This window comes from Lactuca saligna, chromosome 9 (genome assembly GCF_052625555.1).
Source record: "Lactuca saligna cultivar CGN05327 chromosome 9, ASM5262555v1, whole genome shotgun sequence".
NCBI lineage: Eukaryota > Viridiplantae > Streptophyta > Magnoliopsida > Asterales > Asteraceae > Lactuca > Lactuca saligna.
In genome coordinates, this window is record NC_136425.1 from 115910584 (window position 1) to 115929967 (window position 19384).

A 19384-nucleotide genomic window follows, 5' to 3' on the forward strand; every position below is an offset into this window, starting at 1 on the left:
GTCCTTTTTATTACCACATCATATACCTTTTTTCGCATTTTTCTTCTATAATTCTACTTCAGATTACTATCATTAATCTCTCGCATAGGACAGAAAGTCGCTCCCTGCAACAGTTTTCTTCTTGTTATTGTTCTTTTGCATGTACAACTTTAACAGAATGTGACACAAAATTTGAAATTTTTGGAGTTGGATTGTTTTTGTCTATATAATCTTTATTCTATTTTTTATTTTATTTTTATTTTTTTATATTTTATTTTTAATTATAATCTTCCATGATTTTTTGTCACTTTACTTGTTGTATCCATTTACTCTTCCATTTATACATATAATAACTAGTATAGCTGCCAGGTGTTTGTTGAAAAGTCTGATTTATTTTTCTGAAACCCTTGACTATGACTATGATGATGATAAATGTTTATGCATCTACTATTCTTCAAATATCAATACTTGTGTATGATAGTAATTTAATGAAACATTTCCCAATCGCTTGATCCTAACCCGTGAACTTATTCCACTAACCAAGATTCAAATCAATTGCCAGAATGAGTCAAGAACAAGTATACACTGTGGCATCTGATAGCGATACGACTGGGGACGAAAGATCATCAGCCCCTTTTCCGGAAATTGCAATTGGAATCGATATCGGTACCTCTCAATGTAGTCTTGAAGTTTGGAACGGTTCTCAAGTAGAGCTTATCAGGAATCCAAGAAACCAAATACTAATGAAATCATGTGACCTTCAAAATACTATGCACTATATATCTTTTACCTGATATGGAGAATCTGTTTCCGAATAAAATAAAATCAATGGGCGTTCTTCGAGTCCCAGCACAGGACGCAATCCACAAGCTGTCATCTCAATCCAAAGTCCAAATAGATATTGACCTTGGAAACGGAATAAAAATATGCAAAGTCATTGATTTGGAGGAGATTGAAGAAGCCAACAAAGAGGTTTTTGAAACATGTGCTTCTTTGGTTACACGTTGTTTGCAGGACTCAAAGATGAACGTAGAACATATCGATGATGTGATTCTTGCTGGCGGGTGTACCAATATCCCAAAAAGTGAAGAACATGGTGATGGGTATCTTTAAAAAAAAAACAAAATCTACCCGGGTATCAACCCGTTGGATGGTGCAATGGCGGTCGGTGTCAATGATCCTCTCGGGAGTTTATATCTTCTAACCATTCAAGTGAACGCACACAGCATTGGACTTCGAGCCAATAGTGAAAGTTTTGTAGCTATTATAGCTCGGAACACCACTATGCCCGCCAGGAGGGAGGTGGTTTTTACTACCGCCCATGACCACCAGACTGAGGCTTGATTGTGGTGTATGAGGGTGATGAGGAGGTTGTGGAAAACAACTATCTGTTGGGGTATTTTAAGGTTGTAGGGATACCTTTAGGGAAACCCGAAATTAGTGTGTGTATGGATATTGATGCTTCGAATTTGCTGAGAGTCATGGTTGCGGTTTTAATGCCGGGAGAACAGAATCCGGTGTTTCCGCCACTTGAAGTGAGAATGCCGGTCCCCCCCCCCCCCCCCCCCCCGCCATGCTCATCTCTATTTATAACTCGCTGGTCAATGGACTTCATTTTCCATATCAAAATATAACAATCCCTACACTCAAGTCTGAAATATGCATCTCAAGTCTAAAAGTACAAATAGAAGCGTACCATGAGAAGTTGTACCGCATAACCAAAACCAAAGCATTAAAAACCATATGAACAAGTTTAATTCTTTTCAATCGTCATAACATATAAAAATCAAACAAAAAATTTAATAAGAAATATTCTAACATCACCACTTAATGTGGAATTCATTGATTTTTTGCTTACTTTAAAATCTTACACAATTGTTTCTAAGATACACTTTTATGCAAGCTCCCTTTCATATTTTCTTTTTAAAATCAAAGTGTTTGTTTTTTCATTTTGATTTACACTAATGAACAAACAATTGAATATTAATAATATAAAAATAACAGAGAACCTATAACTATGTATATTTTAAGAAACTAATCGACTCCGCTTAATTATTCTAGAAGCTTTTATGGGATCAACAAACAATAAATAATACTTACATAATATTATACAAGTTAAGGTGTAGCCTTTTATTTTTGACAACTATATTCGTATATATATTTCTTTAAGTTTAAATAAATCATATTATAGAGACAGAAAGACAAACACAGAAGGAAAGAGAACCAAAAAGCTTACAGATCTGACCAATATGAGCAGATTAGAGAGTCGCTTATGTTGGTCAGAGGTTGATCTGTCACTGGTCGGAGACACATAAGTCGGAAAGGAAAGGATATATGTAGTGGCTAGCACTCCGGCCGTGGCGGCTACTACAACGATATGTTTTTGGAATCACGGAAGTTAGCAATGCGGTGGTTGGTCAGAGAAACACAAGTCAGCAAATGAGGTAGTCATTCGAAGACTCATAATTCAATAGATATGTTTTTCATTGTGAAAGTCGATTGAGATGAGCACTCTGATGGTGGGTATGTTATCCGACAAAAGCAAAGTGATGATTTTTAATATACTTTTTGTATTTCTCAATAATTGATCTTGATAAGATAATAAGTTAAATGTTTGATTTGTTATTTGTTTTTTTTTATAGAATTTCACTTTCCTAAAAATTAGTATTCTAATTTTATTAGAATCATTATTGAGGTTTTCAACAAATTTTTGTGCTTCTGGTTGAACAGATTTATTGAGCCTAATAATCAAACATAACTGATTTTCAGATAATTTAGACTTAATAACATATTTGAATAATTTTTTCAATTACGTATAAATTATAATAAACCATGGGGGCCAAAGGGGTTTGGTAAACAAATAAATCCATTATTATTCATGGATTAAAATGTTAATTATTCATGGATTAAAATGCTAATCAAGAACACAACAAATATTAATTAAGATCATTTCCCAATATATCAAAACAATATAATAGTTGCTATAATGTTCTAATATCCAAAATCTAAATCCCAATTAGATCCCATTACTAGAACAATGAAGTGTTGTTGATCAGGTGCTACCTTCGTCCTTAGCCTGTAGAAGGGCTTTTTGAATGGGTCCAACTAACTTTTGACATGAGTGAATTTTTCGAATACAATTATCTCTTTATTTAAATTTATTCCAAATGTAGTTAAATCCTCAGAGAAAATGATTGGTGTTCTGATGTGACTTAGAGTCCTTAACTAGAGTAAGTTCACTTTTTGATGTGAAAAAAAAATTTCTAGGGGATCTTGAATTGAAGGATCCGTTATAGTTTTTTAATAAACTCCTTCATTTAATCATATTCAGTTGTAGCTTCCAAAGAAATAATATTTTTTATCCTATAGTAGATTGTAAAACCATATTTTACTTGAAGCTCATTCTAGCAAAACTCCTTCATTTATAATAATGTCATAACCTTATTATAATTCACAATTATCTTAATATGTTTTTGTTAGAAAATCAGACAATACTTTTCAAGACTCTAAACAAATATGATGCCACTTGCCAAGTTCTTATGACCATTGTTAGGAAGGAATGCAAATAACACACGAAATGAAAAGCACACAAAGACATAGTATTTACGTGGTTTGGTTAAGGTGACCTACGTCCATGTGCAGGAGGGGAGTATTCTTTATTCAAAGAGTTCTCAAACAGAGGTTACAAGTATAATTTTTACAGATATTCGCCTAACACACTAGAATTCAACATACAAAATGACCAAGCATGCGTCCCTATTTATACTTAAGGGATCAGACCTAAAACCCTAATGGGCCAAGCCTATTTTCCTATAGACCCATGAAAGGTGACAACCAATTATATTCTGCCATTCATCATCTTCTAAAACATTCATCTATTGTTATATAACCCATGAGCATCAACACACATGATGGAACACCTTGCGCCATATTGTTACAATGATTATTAGTGGCCTAATATCCATCATGGTGGCACAACATGGAGTATTCTTTGAGCATCACCAACTTCTGAGCATTATTGAGAACTTCATAGCATACGTACCAATAGGGTGATCATGGCACATCAAAGGAATCAAGATGGCTCATGATGGCGCAACATCTCATCTACATGGTGCAACTTCTCCTCCATGTTGCAACTTCCCTTCATGATGGTGCAACATGTCTACAAGATGGCACACCATCATCTTCTTGGCGCAATATCTCTTTAATATGGCATAACTTCTTACCATTTGGCGTAACATGCACCCAAATTTCACAACTCCTTCATTCAAGGCACAACATCCTTAAGGATGTATAACACCCGCAAATTCGAGATAGTCAATTTTAATAGAAGATTATTTAGGATAAATAATCTTAACCAAAGTAAAAGTATATGTGACAAGGATTTTGTATATATATAAAGAACTCTAAAATATAACTTCAGATGAAGAAGTTATGCTTCTTCGAAGTTTCGTGATTAAACCGACACAACTCTACATAACGTAGTAGTCGTTAAAAGTGAGAGCATGCATATAGAAAACGTCCAAATCTGACTTCATAATGGGAAGTCATGATTTCTGAAGTTTCAGCGCAGCACTATACTACTCAGAAACCAAAGTGGAGATTGGTTGATTTTTAGGAAAAACAATCTAAACGAGAGTTGCAGATCTCGTCCATATGATTATGTGGATATAAAGACAGTCGAGAACAGATATCATGTGAGAGAGTTACAAATTTTTAATAGACTCTAACAGTCTAAGTGTGTTAAAAAATATAACTTTAAAAATAAAATCAAAATTAGCCGACGTAGTCTAAATGAAAGTTGTAGATCTTGTCGATAGCTGCGCGTGGATATAAGGATGTCAAAAATGGAGTTTGTATGAACAAGTTACAAATTTTTGAATATTTTTTAGTGCACCCCGTGCAATAGAGGTATGGCGCACACCTTCTAGAAGCCTCCACGCTTCTCCAGCCGAAATCAAGCATTTGTTAGCATCTGGGAGGGCCAACCAGACTAGTGCGTGGCGCGCACATAGTCTGGGCGCGGTGCGCACGACCATTTTTCTCCCTACAAATAGATAAACGAGCTCCATTTGATCCCCACACCCCAAATTTCATCTCTCGAGTTATATCAACTTTTACCCAACTATTCCCTTAGTTTACTAGTCTGTAGGGAAGCAATGTGATCCCGGAAGTAGTAGTAGCTAGCAAGTAGAAGCTCTGTCAGTGAAATTTCCGTACTTTTTCCTAGGAAGTCTCTGTAAGTTAAGCTACACTCTATTATTTTCAGTGTAGCTTATATTTATGATAATAAGTGGTTATTATGAACCTATAAATAAGATTTATCAATAATTCCATGTCATTATATTGATTGATATACTTACGGGAGATGTGTATAGAATGGTCACATTGGTTTGGTTATTGGATTTTAGAAAAGCAATTATTCTGAAATGATCCTTCCTGCCACCTGTCCTGCATGGCTGATCATTACTTGATAGATCTTGATGTAGACATTAGGATTAGTGAGGAATCTAGACTACTATTAGTCACGTGGATCATTAGACTAAAACTCTGTATTAATAATACTTAGGTCACATTAAGGGAATATCTAAGGTGTTAGGCGAAACTCTGCCTAGATCAGCAGTCACCCATCTAAGTCAGGTAAGTGCATAGTTATTTTCAACTTGCACATGGATATAAAGTATCTATTAAATGCTACATGTGCTTGCTAATTGTGTCACACCCCCAAACCAAGGATGGCGGAAACGTCCGGGGGTGGAGGACTTCATGTAGAGTATCACAACAAAGAGTATAATAGTGCTCAAAGTAAATACAACCAACACAAATATAATTGAAAACGTTACATCAAAGCACATGTTTACATGATTCCCATCAATTACATTATAATACAAAATGAACTGTTTGACGATTTATCGTCCCATCCTCAAAACGTTGTTGATTTCCTGTTTTCACTAAATTCTTGAGAATACAAGTAGTTTTGAAAAGTGTCAACACAAAGGTTGATGAGTTCATAAGAAATTTCGTTGGAAAAGTAAATCGTTTTCCTTGTAAAAGCGTTACAATATGCATCCAGAAAATCCGATATTTTCTTTAAAATCTGCGTAATGTAGTCTTATGAGTGAAGACCAAAATGTATAAGTAACCTTTCTTATTAATTAGAAAATGTTATGTACTTAAATGGACATGGACGCGTTTGAATTAAATGAAATTTCTGTATGTTCTCATGTTCGTTAATACTTTATATATATGTAGTCCTAAATTAGAGGACCGAGAAATAACAAGTATTGACCATACTTAAAAGTATAAATGTGGTTTCAAATGATGTGTAGTCGTAACTACCAAAACCAAAAGTGTACAGTAATATCTGTACTCATAGAGATAAAAAGTGATTTTTAAATCGACATAAAACTCATTTAGGTTTTAAAAATAAAATCCCGTAAACTTATGGATTGTTATATCCCTATGTGAGTCGCTATAATCATACTATGACTATGTGAACCTGCCACGACGTTCTCAGTGTCGCGAAAAATAAAATGACATTTGTCACCCGTAGACCTGCAGGTCCAACTGTAGCTAGCAGCAAGGTGTGGGGTGTCAAACCCAATATAGATCTATATACAAGTATCATGTTCTCCCTCAAGGAGATTCTGATTATAACTACCAAGAATTATATCCCGCACTCGGACGTACGGGGAGAGAGAGAGAGAGAGTCTCACAATATAGGTGAACAAGTTTACGTGAAATGTGTGTGAATATAAATCTTTCTTGTATGAATGTACCCTTTTTGTACGAGTGTGTTGAGTGATGTATCATAAACTATACCTATTATAGTTTATCTAAAATGTATGTAATATGTATGAATTCTTTTATGGAAATGTATTAGTGTTGTGAATTTATCAAACTATAGGTAAACAACTTTACGTGAAATATGTGTGAATATAAATCTTTCTTGTATGAATGTACCCTTTTTGTACGAGTGTGTTGAGTGATGTATCATAAACTATACCTATTATAATTTATCTAAAATGTATGTAATATGTATGAATTCTTTTATAGAAATGTATTAGTGTTATAAATTTATCAAACTATACTTTTTATAGTTTAATATACGTGTTCTAAAATGAATGAAATATATTTATTATGAATGACTTAGTTTCAGTTCATGATGATAAACTAACAAAGAAACACATTCAATAATTAGAGCTTATGATTATACACTTTGCTCAACATATTACAAAGTGTTATGATATTTACATGCTATTGGCTAAATTTAGCAATTCTGCCCTGTTTTGGAAAAATCATAGAAAAATCATACGAAGTCGAAAACTAGATCCGTAAATTCTGAGAGTTCACAAAATGTGTCTAGTTTACTCATAATTTTTATCACGATTTTTAATGGCCTCCAACTTGGGTGAAAAAGTCCACAATAACAGACTGGTCCAGATTGTTGTTTGAAATGATAGGCAGTTTTGTAAAAATCACCATAAATTGTAGAAAAATCGTATGGAGATGTGCAAGTAGTCATTTTAAAGCTACAAACTTGAACTATTTGCACCTTGTACAGTTTTGAAAACAAAAATGTTTAAGATGCCCAAAACAGTCCGTGAATGGAGTTGAACTTTTCTGATGAAGGCTGTTAGAAAAATTTAGTTATGTTCTTAGTGTTTTAACTTGTATTCCCCCCCTGAAAACTTGAGAAAACATGAAAATGTAGGGGTATGAACTCACCTTGAGTGATTTCAGTAGATAAGTGTTGAAGAAGAGAAGTGTTCAACCTAAGAACACTTGAAGAATCACTTGAAGATTCGAAGCTCTAACGCTAATATGATGGAGTTTGTGTAAGATATCCATGATTTGAGTGGAAATAAGTGAGATAATCATAAAGAGGATGAATTATGCTTACTAAGAGTGGAAGAACACTTGATAATCAGCCTTGAATCTCGAGTTTGGTGGAGAAAAAGTTTGAGAGAAAAGTGGTGTTTGATACTTAGTGAAATGGGAGAAAATGAGAGAAATGAGGAGAGATGATGTTTGTTCCAGCTCAAAAACGTGGGAATGAGTGTAAATTGGGTGTGAGGGACATTGAAGTGACCTAGATAAGGTGGTGAGGTGTGGTTAGTCAAAGAGTGGGTGTGGGGTGGTTGCTTGTGACATTGGATAAGGCAAAGTCAACACTCCACCTTTAATAATTCACCCACTTGATTTTTATTATTTGAATAATGATTTTCATCAAAATATGTTTAAATTATGAATATTTAGAGTTTATTATGTTAAAATATAATTTCTGGAGAAAATCCCGCTTTAAAATCATGAAAAGCGGGCTTAAAATGTTAAAAATATCAAAAATAGGCTAAAAGTGACAATTTCCCGAAGTCTGGCCGAGGTTCGGCCTTCTGGTGCTGAACCGAGAGAGAGAGGGAGGCAGAACCGAGAAAGAAGAAGAGAGAAGGGAAGGAACCGAGAGGAGGGAGGAGAACAGAGGGGCACGAAGTAGAGACAGAGAGGAGAGAAGAGACAGAGAGGCGGGCAGAGACCGAGAGTAGGGAAGAGACAGAGAGGCGGGTAGAGACAGAGCAAGAAAAGAAGCAGAACGAGAAGCGACAGAGGCAGAGGCTCGGTCCTCGCGTGCCACAGCCAACAGAGGCTCGGTCCTCGCACGTCTTAGCCAACAGAGGCTCGGTCCTCGCGCGTCTTAGCCAACAGAGGCTCGGTCCTCGCGTCTTAGCCAACAGAGGCTCGGTGTTCGGTGTCTTAGCCAACAGAGGCTCGGTCTCCGGTTTCTTAGCCAACAGAGGCTCGGTCTTCGGTGTTTAATCTCGGCCTTAAGGAGCTTCGGCTCCTTAAGAAGGGTTTCGGTTCTTAAGGTCCCGTTTTCTCGTTTTTACCCCGTTTTAAGCCGTTTTTGACCTGGTTAAGGGTCGGAATGACCCGAATGATTCCAAAAAGTTACGGGAAACTTTTGAGAGAGATTTGGGAGAGATTTCTCACACTTGGAGAACTTTGGGAGAGATTTGACATTCTTGGAGAGATTTCTCATACACAGAGATATTTGCAAGAGTTTTCACATACTTGGAGAGATTTGGGAGAGATTTGACATTCTTGGAGAGATTTCTCATACAGAGAGATATTTGAGAGAGATTTCACATACTTGGAGAGATTTGGGAGAGATTTGACATTCTTGGAGAGATTTCTAATACAGAGAGATATTTGAGAGAGATTTCACATACTTAGAGGGATTTGGGAGAGATTCGACATTCTTAGAGAGATTTCTAATACAGAGAGATATTTGAGAGAGATTTCACACACTTGGAGAGATTTAGGAGAGATTTGACATTCTTGGAGAGATTTCTCATACACAGAGATATTTGCGAGAGTTTTCACATACTTGGAGAGATTTGGGAGAGATTTGACATTCTTGGAGAGATTTCTCATATAGAGAGATATTTGAGAGAGATTTCACATACTTGGAGAGATTTGGGAGAGATTTGACATTCTTGGAGAGATTTCTCATACAGAGAGATATTTGAGAGAGATTTCACAAACTTAGAGGGATTTGGGAGAGATTCGACGTTCTTGGAGAGATTTCTAATACAGAGAGATATTTGAGAGAGATTTCACATACTTAGAGGGATTTGGGAGAGATTCGACATTCTTGGAGAGATTTCTAATACAGAGAGATATTTGAGAGAGATTTCACACACTTGGAGAGATTTGGGAGAGATTTGACATAGAGAGAGAGATAGAGTGAAAACGATTGAGAGAGGATCCATGTGTGACAATTGTGAGTGTCCGGCATCGCAATGCATGGTTCGTAAACCCTGTTAAGCCTTGTTTAAGGATCTTACACACTCCCGATGAGTATGCATCATTGTTTTATCGGTTTGGCTCGCCACGTACTACAGTTTTTTGGTTAAGGAGATCTAGTTGTTCGCACTTTTTGTTTTATGATTTCTCATTAGAATAGAAGTTATGTAGAAGTTTCATAGTGTGAATTTTAGTACTCATGGGCAAATTGAGTCAAACGGTTTGACTTGCTGACTTTAGTTGACTTTGACTTGATCGAAATTTGACGGTTGTCACATCATCCCCCCGTTAGAGGGAATTTCGTCCCGAAATTTGAATTTAGGCGAGGAGTAGGCATGAATAATCAAGCCGAGAAGTGAGGATACTTCCTAATCGACTGACTCACACGCTCCCATGTGACTCTAGGTCCTTGGTTAGTATTCCAACGAACTTTCACTAATGGGAAGTGGCGTTGTTTCATCCGCTTGACTTCGATCAAGTCACCATGGTTTTTCTAAGAAGGTGAGGCTCTTGTGGAACTCGATCTCGTCGAGGGGAATTAGAAGAGTCTCATCGGATAGATTCTTCTTGTAAATTTGGGACGTGTTGGGTAGGGTGTACTTTACCAAGCTCGCGGGAGTAGATTGAAGTAGCGAGTTACAGGGCTGATTCTGACAAGAATCTCGAAAGACACAATTATTTGGGGTATTGGCTTTCCATGCTTTCCGAAGCGTACTAAGCCTTCCCAGAGTGAGTGTTTCTAGAGGAATTCGGTCGGTCATACCGGAGTTCTAGAGGTTTCTTCTTCTTGTTTCTCTTCCTGTCAAGGGTTGCTCCCTTTAGGGTCAAAGTTGGGAGGGGGATCGTATTTTTCGAGAGGTTCCGAAGGAGTTAAGACGGTAGGTCAGCGAGACCCAGAATCTTGGCATATTTCTGCTAACACCTTCGGTGCTGACTGTTTCTCAACGGTTTTGATCAATTGAAAGGGTCCTTATGAATTTCCACCTTGGTAACGATGTGTCTTGAGAATTGAACTCCTCAATTCCAAAACTCGTATCTAGAGAACTTCGGGTAATACTTCTCTGATCGTATTTCTTCCATGGTTTGTTGTAGCTGCTCTCGTTGGTTTCCTTCTTACTACGAGGGTAGATAAGTAAGTCATTTGTAATGACGATGATGAACTGATCCTAGCAAGAAGGGTATATCCTATTTATTACGTTCATGAATCCAACGAGTGGGTCTGGTCCTATCCGAGGGTTATCACAACGAACTTTCAACATCTTCATCAAAATTGGAGGATTGTTCTCGGATATCCTTCTTCCATACTCGTGACAATTCCTGAAGGGTACCTCGTTTCTTGAGGTTGGTCGACCTATTCGTCAATGCGAGGCAGATAGTAAAGGTTTCTATTAGAGATGTTCTCGGGGCCTCTGAAATCGATGGAATTGTGAGCAATTTGTCTTTCTAATTTGAAGAATAAGATGAGAGGTTTTCAGGGTGAGAAACTTGGTTCTTCAATTTCATTGTTGAGTAGTTCGATAGGTTTGACCTGACAGCTCTTGTAGCTCGGTAGGAAGTATGTGGGTTTGGTTTACGCGACTAGGCCTTTTTGAATGGTAGGACATTCACTCGTCCTTCTGGGCAACCTTAGCCCGAAGCTCATGGCAGGACTCGTACTCTATCTGTCCCAAGCTTCTATGCTTGAATCTTGTCTGCTACATGCACGACAATCCCGAAGGTCTCCCGTATATACATGTGATAAGGCTTCGGGAAGTATGACACTCCTCTGGTTCGTGTTTTGGAGTTCCACAGCAAGAGATTACCCAAAGGTCTGTGCTGGGTGTTTATGAGAGACGATAGTTTTGATATTCAGGGGTTAGGCGAAAAGCCCTTTTGTAGTTGTTTAATCAGGAAGACGAGGGCAATATCAATCAAAATTGGAATACGACAACACTATCTTTTTAGATAACATGAGATAAGTTGTATACAAAGGAAGAGATCAATAGAGTGATAGAGTGTCCTGTATTTCTTTTCTGTGTGTTCCATTTTGTTTGATGTTATGATTATTGTAGATGATTCCTACCACAGTGTCTAGCACTGGTAGTGGGTGTGTTTTCGATAGCCAGTAATGATACTTGATATCATGACTCCTGAAAGGTCTCCTTACGATCGAGCGGTATATGATTGTCGTATGTAAATTGACATCGTGAAATTTGTCGAGTGGGTGACCCCACTCAACCCCTAATACTAGACATGGAATCGGAGTCAGGATGGAATAATCTATTTCAAGACTTAAGTATTTTGATTTTAAATTATCCTCGATGTATGGACAAAGTCATTACAACTTACAGGTAATGCTCCTAAGGTCACATATGAATGTCTTTGGTTTGATTTGTATGAGAGAGAAAATATTTTAGCTACTTTTTAGAAGGAAGTTTACTTTAGTAAGCGTACCAAATTCATTACAAACGTATAGTACTTAAACGTATTGTCGTTGGGAACATTACAAAAGTCCTAACATGGTTCCCTTGTTGCTCCTGTTGGTGTGTTCGTTACATTCCTCCTGTTCCTTCGTCGTTCTTCTCAGTTGGACATTCTCTCTTGAAGTGTCCCGTTTCACCGCATAGGTAGCATACTGGGCCTACCTTGGTGCAGGTGATTGAAGGGAGGTGATGGGCCGAGGCCCTACAGAAACGAACGGTATGCCCTTTCCTGTTGCAGTTTTTACAGTGCATCTCCCGGCAAGCCCCATGGTGAAGCCACATTTGTTGCACTTTGGGAGTGATCCCTCATATGGTCTGGCAGACATTTGGGTGGCAGACCCCGAGGCTAGTGTCGAGGCATTTGTCATGACTGCTGTTGTAATGGTAGGGGCGACCCTAGGTTGTTGTCTTTTAGTGTATCCCTTAGATTGGTGGCGCTCTTTCATGTCCCAAAACTTTCTCTTCTTGTTTGTAGGTTCGTGGCCTGAGGTATTTTTGTTGGTAGGTACCCATTGGTGTCCCTGATTGTTACCATAATTTGTATTGTTAGTATCGCTTCCACCGTTGTTGATGTTGTTAGTATTGAAATGCACCATGACGGCTGCCACGGCTGTCGTGACTGCAGCTTGAAAAGTAGCAGCGTCTATCCGAAGTGTTGGCGCCTTGCTAGTTGGTTTGTTGCCTCTTGGTGAAGACATAGCTCTGTTTCATGACGAAAAATGACTTCGTTAGTGGAAATGATTGTCTTAAGTGCATCCTTACAATTTATATTTTACGCATATAAATTTTTGCACATTACTGTACTATCCTTAGTGTTTCTACTAACGCTCCCGAGATGGAGTTATGGCAGTAGGTAGGAGTGGGTTTCATACGGACGTTAAGTTTTACTCCTCTTAGAATCATGTTTGTCCGAATAATCTTGGCTGAGGAATCTTGAGGGGATCCGGTGCATTAGTGCTGGTATGATCGCACCCATGGGTCTATGAAGAAGAAACTTCTCAACAAATGCTTAAAGGTGAGACGATAATGAGTTTCTAGGATGGCTATATGTCGCGAGTTTTCTAACTAAGTTTATCTCATATCGATTTGTATCAAAGTTCGGTTGTTTAGGGTGTTTTGAAAACAATTTATAACGAGATTCTTTGTATAATAAACTCATATATTTTAGTAGCTCTATATTCAAGTGAAACCTTATGCTTGACCCAAGCTAAGTCCTCATCACGACCTGTTGATGTATGTTTAGTTATATAATTAAGGCTAGATAGTCCTTCGAGTCTGTTAGGTACATCCTAAGCCCATCTTGTTAATATGACTTTAGTAATCATGATTTTAGTGAAAATTTTGATCTCGATGCAGGTCTACTTCACATTTGTGCATGGGCGGGTTTTGATAGTAGATAGCTTTCTCGATTAGTATGACCATTTAGTTCGTAGTGTCGTGATTTTTACTTACAATAGAGTAGCACCAACGCATACTTATGAAGCTAATTTACCAGGCCTGGTGAGCGGCATGAACTCTACTTACGATGATCCATCCCTTGTGATGCCTGAGGCAAGGTCGATGCAATTTTGTAGCTTTGCCAATCAACGCTTGGCTACAATCATCCTTTCTTTGAATGATGTGTGTCCTACCCTGTTACTCTCTTTCCACTTCACGAGTGGTGATAAGGTCCTAAAAGAGAGTTGGTCTCGGGAATAGTAGTATAATTCTGAGTCACCGGTACATGAGATGGTGGGGTCTATAGTAGTGCGTAGTTTTCTGAACTCAGATTGTAGTCTTCTTGTTTTAATCCCCGATGATCGCGATCCGCCGGGTCTTTGTCGGGAGGGCTCTGTCCGTCGGTCCCCCGTGGTTGAGGTCATAGCACCCTCGTTGGTCTCCACATGGTGGTTGTTTTCATTGTTGTCGACATTCAACCCTCGATCACGATTGCCCAACGGTTCATGGGTTCGTTATAGTCGAAACGGTTCACGGAACCCTTGCTATGCATGGAGGATTGATTACCTCCGGTCCCGCTTATGATTCTTCTCATAATCGTTCACCATTCCTCGAGTTCGGATTAGGAAAGTAAGGGTCGTCCGGTAAGTAGGATTTTGCTATGCCGTATTTGCGAGAATAGAAGGGTAGGAGATAAGTACTATGCGTCTAACTCTATTATCAATTACTTATAGAGGGTGATCCTTATTAGTTACTTCTATAATGACGTAGTGCATACTAATTACATATAACAAGATACGATAGACCTTTGAATAAGTGATCCCACTCTAAGTCCACATCCAAACAAGGAAAAGGAAGTAAAGTAATGACCACAATTCTAAGTCTATAATTTCTAAGTTATATATAACCTTAAGTACCCACTTAGGGACTATAGACCTATTAATAAGGATCTGATTAGTTTTCATATAAGTTATGATATTACAAAATACTCCTATAGTATTTTAAACTCATGTTCTATTCTAATGTTCTCATTGTGGTAGTGTTGGTAAGTTTTAGACTTGTTGCCATATCACAACTATTCTTGGGCATGTGCTAATCACTCCTCGGACCAGCATAGTTGATCAGGCTATGCCACTCCCAAGACTGACCATACATCCCCGAGCTTACCGGTGATATTCAACAATCATTAGTTTTCTTTTATTCTAGAGTGGTGCTGACCTTAATATGTATGTATGCATGTATACCTTTAATAAGAAACTATTTATTTCTAAAAGTATAGTTGTTTTGAAACTTTAAATCAGAGACTTAGTCCCAATGCATTTATAGTTTGTATATCTTATGTGGTTTGATATACTGAGTTCACTATAAACAATGCTCTGATACCAATCTGTCACACCCCCAAACCAAGGATGGCGGAAACGTCCGGGGGTGGAGGACTTCATGTAGAGTATCACAACAAAGAGTATAATAGTGCTCAAAGTAAATACAACCAACACAAATATAATTGAAAACGTTACATCAAAGCACATGTTTACATGATTCCCATCAATTACATTATAATACAAAATGAACTGTTTGACGATTTATCGTCCCATCCTCAAAACGTTGTTGATTTCCTGTTTTCACTGAATTCCTGAGAATACAAGTAGTTTTGAAAAGTGTCAACACAAAGGTTGGTGAGTTCATAAGAAATTTCGTTGGAAAAGTAAATTGTTTTCCTTGTAAAAGCGTTACAATATGCATCCAGAAAATCCGATATTTTCTTTGAAATCTGCGTAATGTAGTCTTATGACTGAAAACCAAAATGTATAAGTAACCTTTCTTATTAATTAGAAAATGTTATGTACTTAAATGGACATGGACGCGTTTGAATTAAATGAAATTTCTGTATGTTCTCATGTTCGTTAATACTTTATATATATGCAGTCCTAAATTAGAGGACCGAGAAATAACAAGTATTGACCATACTTAAAAGTATAAATGTGGTTTCAAATGATGTGTAGTCGTAACTACCAAAACCAAAAGTGTACAGTAATATCTGTACTCATAGAGATAAAAAGTGATTTTTAAATCGACATAAAACTCATTTAGGTTTTAAAAATAAAATCCCGTAAACTTATGGATTGTTATATCCCTATGTGAGTCGCTATAATCATACTATGACTATGTGAACCTGCCACGACGTTCTCAGTGTCGCGAAAAATAAAATGACATTTGTCACCCGTAGACCTGCAGGTCCAACTGTAGCTAGCAGCAAGGTGTGGGGTGTCAAACCCAATATAGATCTATATACAAGTATCATGTTCTCCCTCAAGGAGATTCTGATTATAACTACCAGGAATTATATCCCGCACTCGGACGTACGGGGAGAGAGAGAGAGAGAGAGAGTCTCACAATATAGGTTAACAAGTTTACGTGAAATGTGTGTGAATATAAATCTTTCTTGTATGAATGTACCCTTTTTGTACGAGTGTGTTGAGTGATGTATCATAAACTATACCTATTATAGTTTATCTAAAATGTATGTAATATGTATGAATTCTTTTATGGAAATGTATTAGTGTTGTGAATTTATCAAACTATAGGTAAACAACTTTACGTGAAATATGTGTGAATATAAATCTTTCTTGTATGAATGTACCCTTTTTGTACGAGTGTGTTGAGTGATGTATCATAAACTATACCTATTATAATTTATCTAAAATGTATGTAATATGTATGAATTCTTTTATAAAAATGTATTAGTGTTATGAATTTATCAAACTATACTTTTTATAGTTTAATATACGTGTTCTAAAATGAATAAAATATATTTATTATGAATGACTTAGTTTCAGTTCATGATGATAAACTAACAAAGAAACACATTCAATAATTAGAGCTTATGATTATACACTTTGCTCAACATATTACAAAGTGTTATGATATTTACATGCTGTTGGCTAAATTTAGCAATTCTGCCCTGTTTTGGAAAAATCATAGAAAAATCATACGAAGTCGAAAACTAGATCTGTAAATTCTGAGAGTTCACAAAATGTGTCTAGTGTACTCATACTTTTTATCACGATTTTTAATGACCTCCAACTTGGCTGAAAAAGTCCACAATCACAGACTGGTCCGGATTGTTGTTTGAAATGATAGGCAGTTTTGTAAAAATCACCATAAATTGTAGAAAAATCGTATGGAGATGTGCAAGTAGTCATTTTAAAGCTAAAAACTTGAACTATGTTCACCTTGTACAGTTTTGAAAACAAAAATGTTTAAGATGCCCAAAACAGTCCGTGAATGGAGTTGAACTTTTCTGATGAAGACTGTTAGAAAATTTTAGTTATGTTCTTAGTGTTTTAACTTGTATTCCCCTCCTGAAAACTTGAGAAAACATGAAAATGTAGGGGTATGAACTCACGTTGAGTGATTTTAGTAGATAAGTGTTGAAGAAGAGAAGTGTTCAACCCAAGAACACTTGAAGAATCACTTGAAGATTCGAAGCTCTAACGCTAATATGATGGAGTTTGTGTAAGATATCCATGATTTGAGTGGAAATAAGTGAGATAATCATAAGGAGGATGAATTATACTTACTAAGAGTGGAAGAACACTTGATAATCAGCCTTGAATCTCGAGTTTGGTGGAGAAAAAGTTTGAGAGAAAAGTGGTGTTTGATACTTAGTGAAATGGGAGAAAATGAGAGAAATGAGGAGAGAGGATGTTTGTTCCAGCTCAAAAACGTGGGAATAAGTGTAAATTGGGTGTGAGGGACATTGAAGTGACTTAGATAAGGTGGGGAGGTGTGGTTAGTCAAAGAGTGGGTGTGGGGTGGTTGCTTGAGACATTGGATAAGGCAAAGTCAACACTCCACCTTTAATAATTCACCCACTTGATTTTTATTATTTAAATAATGATTTTCATCAAAATATGTTTAAATTATGAATATTTAGAGTTTATTATGTTAAAATATAATTTCTGGAGGAAATCCCGCTTTAAAATCATGAAAAACGGGCTTAAAATGTTAAAAATATCAAAAATGGGCTAAAAGTGACAATTTCCCGAAGTCTGGCCGAGGTTCGGCCTTCTGGTGCTGAACCGAGAGAGAGAGGGAGGCAGAACCGAGAGGGAAGAAGAGAGAAGCGAAGGAACCGAGAGGAGGGAGGAGAACAGAGGGGCGCGAAGTAGAGACAGAGAGGAGAGAAGAGACAGAGAGGCGGGCAGAGACCGAGAGTAGGGAAGAGACAGAGAGGCGGGTAGAGACAGAGCGAGAAAAGAAACAGAACGAGAAGCGACAGAGGCAGAGGCTCGGTCCTCGCGTGCCACAGCCAACAGAGGCTCGGTCCTCGCACGTCTTAGCCAACAGAGGCTCGGTCCTCGCATCTTAGCCAACAGAGGCTCGGTGTTCGGTGTCTTAGCCAACAGAGGCTCGGTTTCTGGTTTCTTAGCCAACAGAGGCTCGGTCTTCGGTGTTTAATCTCGGCCTTAAGGAGCTTCGGCTCCTTAAGAAGGGTTTCGGTTCTTAAGGTCCCGTTTTCTCGTTTTTACCCCGTTTTAAGCCGTTTTTGACCCGGTTAAGGGTCGGAATGACCCGAATGATTCCAAAAAGTTACGGGAAACTTTTGAGAGAGATTTGGGAGAGATTTCTCACACTTGGAGAGATTTGACATTCTTGGAGAGATTTCTCATACACAGAGATATTTGCGAGAGTTTTCACATACTTGGAGAGATTTAGGAGAGATTTGACATTCTTGGAGAGATTTCTCATACAGAGAGATATTTGAGGGAGATTTCACATACTTGGAGAGATTTGGGAGAGATTTGACATTCTTGGAGAGATTTCTCATACAAAGAGATATTTGAGAGAGATTTCACATACTTAGAGGGATTTGGGAGAGATTCGACATTCTTGGAGAGATTTCTAATACAGAGAGATATTTGAGAGAGATTTCACATACTTAGAGGGATTTGGGAGAGATTCGACATTCTTGGAGAGATTTCTAATACAGAGAGATATTTAAGAGAGATTTCACACACTTGGAGAGATTTGGGAGAGATTTGACATAGAGAGAGAGAGATAGAGTGAAAACGATTGAGAGAGGATCCATGTGTGACAATTGTGAGTGTCCGGCATCGCAATGCATGGTTCGTAAACCCTGTTAAGCCTTGTTTAAGGATCTTACACACTCCCGATGAGTATGCATCATTGTTTTATCGGTTTGGCTCGCCACGTACTACAGTTTTTGGTTAAGGAGATCTAGATGTTCGCACTTTTTGTTTTATGATTTCTCATTAGAATAGAAGTTATGTAGAAGTTTCATAGTGTGAATTTTAGTACTCATGGGCAAATTGAGTCAAACGGTTTGACTTGCTGACTTTAGTTGACTTTGACTTGATCGAAATTTGACGGTTGTCACAAATTGTGTATTTGATATTTGTCCTATAATATGATTATACTTATTTGAATTACATTTTTATATTTGTATTAGGTAGTAAAGGGTTTTAGAGAAAATGAAGTAATGGTGAGAGGTCACACGTTGAATTATCGGGAGCAGTCACCTAATAAAGTATAGATGACAACCACTTACTATACTAGGTAGTCCGGTGGAACACCAGTTAGGGTGTGAATGATTATATTTTTCAAGGAAAAGAAAAGATATTCATGGAAGAAATTTCTACAAAATGGTACTTTATCCCCCTCAGGTTTGCCATATTGCA

General features: G+C 37.4%; 1 pseudogene; it reads left to right on the forward strand.

The window, feature by feature from the left end:
• Positions 1 to 354: 354 nt before the first annotated feature.
• On the forward strand, positions 355 to 2705 carry LOC145016656 (heat shock 70 kDa protein 8-like; annotated as a pseudogene).
• The last annotated feature ends 16679 nt before the right edge of the window (positions 2706 to 19384 follow it).